We start from the raw sequence: 3,820 nt of genomic DNA, 5'->3' as shown, positions 1-3,820 counted from the left end.
AGGTAGACCTATGTGTATTAGACAGAAGTCCAAGCCATTCATTCCAAAAGGTCTCAGACATTGTTAACTGAAAGAAACTGCAATAAAATATTTCTTATTATAAAACCAAGCCCTAAACGTATGTAATGTGTGGGAGCAGGTGGGGAGGGGTGCTGTTTGAAACCTCAGTGGCAGTAAGAGGCATGAATTCTGTTAACCAGGAGGCTGTTTGGTCTTGGGGCACTGCAGTGAGTCTGGGGTAGTGTGAGCCCGAGCACAGGAGTGCTGTGCCCAGCAGGGGGAGCTCCTGGGGCAGCCAGGAGGGAGTGAGGGAGAAGACAATGGGGGTGGGGATGGGGGGGTAATAAAGGACATACACTGAAAAAATTGTCCATTGTTTTCTGAAATTCAAATATAACTGGGGGCCTGTGTGTGCCCTCCCATGAGAGGGAAGAACTGCCCTAGCCGATTTGGCTCAGTGGATAGAGCGTCAGCCTGTGGACTGACGGGTCCCGGGTTCGATTCCAGTCAAGGGCACACGCCTGGGTTGCGAGCTTGATCCCCAATAGGGGGTGTGCGGAAGGCAGTCAATCAATGATTCTCTCTCATCATTAATGTTTCTATCTCTCTCTCCCTCTTCCTTCCTCTCTGAAATCAATAAAAATATGTTTTTTAAAAAAGAGAGAGAGGGAAGAACTAAGTTACGAGACTGAGCTCCCCATAAGAATAGCTGAGGGTTATTGAGAGCTTATTTCTGGCAGGCACTGCCCAGTCGATTTAGTGGGATTGGCTCACTGAACCTCCACAGCCCTCTGAGGCCGACGCTGTCTTTATCCTCCGTGAGGGAACTCCTAAGTGAGCAAAGTAAGGCACAGAGAGGTTACATGACTTGTCCCAGGTCAACCAGCCAGAGTAAGGTAGCCGAGTCAGGATTTGAACCCTGGCCCCCGGGGTTCAGAGCCTGCCCTTGAAAGCAAGGTCCCTCACCACACATAGAGGCGAGAGATGATTCGTGTTGCTTGACAAGACAGGAAAATCCATACACCAAGCTGGAGGAGGGGGGACATTGGGACAGAGGTGACCACGAAATGCTTGTGTTTCTCTGGGAGCCAAATATAACGGTGCAAGCTCTCACTCACTGAGGTCCCAAAGACCCGCTGTGTAGGACCACAGCTCCCTGAGAACCCAGAACTGTGCGTGTGGCAGGTGACGATGAAGGAGTCGTCCCCGCTGGAGACCCCCAGGAAGCTGTCCCTGAGGTGGAGGTGGACGTGCAAAGGACGTGCTGGGCATGAAAGGAACAGGAAGGAAGCAAAGTTGGGCAGGAGGAGCCATCAGACCTTCCAGACCTGGCGGAACATCTGCCAGCCGCGGAGAACTCTGGAGCAAAAACTGCCTGTTCGAAAGGCCCACGTGGGGCAGGAATGGCCGGCCCGGGGGGGCCCTCGTGGTGTCCGTCATCAGCTGGGGACCCTGAGAAGAGGGGAGGAGCCAGAGCTGGAGGCTGTGCAGCTGAGCGGCGGGTCCTTCCCTGCGAGGGGAGCCGAGCGGGCCCGAGTCTTCACGTCCGTTCACCTCCCGAAGGACATCCTGGCTGCTCCCAAGTTTGGGCAAAACGAATAAAGCTGCTGAAGCATCTATGTGAGTTTTTCGTGTGGACATGTTCCACCGCAGGGGGTAAACACGAAGGAACATGAGCGCTGGATCCCATGGGAAGCGTATGTCTAGTTTGTAAGAAACTGCCAAGCTGTCTTCCAAAGTGGCTGCACCATCTCCAAAGCTGAGGGGAGGCAATAATCGCCCACCTGCTGCCGGACCAGGAGAGACTGGGGTCACATGGACCCGGGCTCCCTCGGGCTCAGGACGTGGCTGCTGGCTGTGGGAGGGGCAGGGCTGCCCAGAGGGGACTTGGGAGACTGGCCCATGGTGGAAGGGAGATCACATAGCTTTGAGGTCTCCTCATCTGTGACATGTGGCTAACAGGTGACGTTTGCCAGCCTGTGCCCCACGCCCAGCACCTGCAGGCCTGGGGACCCTCCATCCCTCTCTGCTCTGCCCACACCCCCAGGAGCAGAGCCCAGGGCCCTGAGGAGCCCGAGTCAACCATCAATGTCCTCAAACAAACTTCTGGGATCCAATCATAAACCTGGAACATTACCCACCAGAAATGGAATAATAATGGAATAATGCCCCCCTGGCTGGTTTTGCTCAGTGGTTAGAGTGTCAGTCCATGGACCACAGTTTCAATTCCTGGTCAAGGGCACATACCTGGGTTGCAGTTTTGATCCCTGGCTTTGGGTTGGAGTGGGTGCACAGGCAGCAAATTGGTGTGTCTCTCACATCAATGTTTCTCTCTCTCCCTCCCTCCCTCCCATGCACTATCTCTAGATCAATGGGAAAAATATCCTCGGGTGAGGATTAGGGGAAAAGGGGGGAATAATGCAATTTTATTATTATAAATGTGAGTCTCCAAACTTTACATGCTGACATTTTCCTGGGTCATCATAGCAATCTCTCAGCCCTGTCGGTGCAGATCGCTCCCGGTCTCCTCTCCTGCACCCCGGTGATGCTTGGTAAACACTCCTATTCAACCAGTGCCTGGGACGGACGACATCCGTCCTCTCTCAGTGCAGTCGAAGATCATTCAGGTAAAAGCTGCGGCCAATATGTTTCTAGAAAAAACTCTGCACTGAGGGTGGATGCTCAGGCAGCTCCCCAAAGCCTTCATCCTCAACTTCGGAAAATGGCTGGCAGTCGGCAGCCGTCACTTCCTCAAGCATTTTGTCTAAATGTGAGCCTCCCGGGGCCGGAAGCTATGAGGAATGGCCTTCCTGAGGCGCTCTTGTAATGTCTGTTGTTCTGAGGTTTGAACAATAAGAACAAAATGTGTGTGGGGAGCCTGGTTTATGTGTATTTCTCTTCATCATGTCTGCCTCCACAATGATTTGTCATGGATCTGGAGTTTTGAACTTCGTGAAAGTTGCACATGGCCAAACTGACATGTGGCTTCTAATGTATTTTCACAAGATGTGAACAATTCTCAAATGAGACTTTTTTTTTTTTTTAAGGATCTATGGCCTAAAAGGAATTAAACGTCTACAAACTGAAACAGAATTCTCAGAGGGATCCTGCTCCCTGTAAGGAATGGGAGACTCTGCTGGTAAGTCTATAGAGATCAGGATTATAACTAAATCTCTATTTTCTGCCTTTATTGTTATTGAAATTTCATAAGCTCAAACTGTCTATTTCTCCCTGAAATTATAAGCAAATACATCTTATTATTTATATTAACCATCAGCCTATGTCCTGATTCAACTGTTTAAAGCTCAATTATTGTTTTTTCTTCAGAAAATGAATAGCTTTCACGGTTATTAGTTAGTGCCGCATTTTACTCTGGAACTAATAAAAAGCGTTTATACTTCGACTGACTGATTCAATTTGAGCATAAAAGGTACATGAGCAAACTCATTGCAAGGAGACAAAAGAGTCTCTAGGTTTAAAAAAAAAAAGTACCTCGAGGTTTAAAAAAAAGGCAAAACTGTGGTATAGTGTTCAGAGAGGCCCACTGGGGGTACGATGATGAAGGAACGTGGTGGGTGCTGCTGTAGGAGTCGGGGTACTGGTTTGGGGGGCTGGGCTTGTCTGGGAGCAGCATGTGGGGGGCTCTGCGGGGCTGGCTAGGTTCTATCTCTTGTCCTGGGGATGCAATTACAAGGATCGTCACCTTCTAACAGCTTAAGCTAAACATGTTTCCTGTGATTTGGGGTATGTGGACTGTATTTAACAATAAAACAGTTGTTAAAAAAGGGATAAAACTCCAATCTGTCAATCATCTGCAAAG

The sequence above is a fragment of the Cnephaeus nilssonii genome (assembly GCF_951640355.1).
Source record: "Cnephaeus nilssonii genome assembly, chromosome: 6".
Lineage (NCBI taxonomy): Eukaryota > Metazoa > Chordata > Mammalia > Chiroptera > Vespertilionidae > Cnephaeus > Cnephaeus nilssonii.
The sequence above is the reverse complement of the archived record's forward strand: the minus strand, read 5'-3'. Positions refer to the sequence as shown.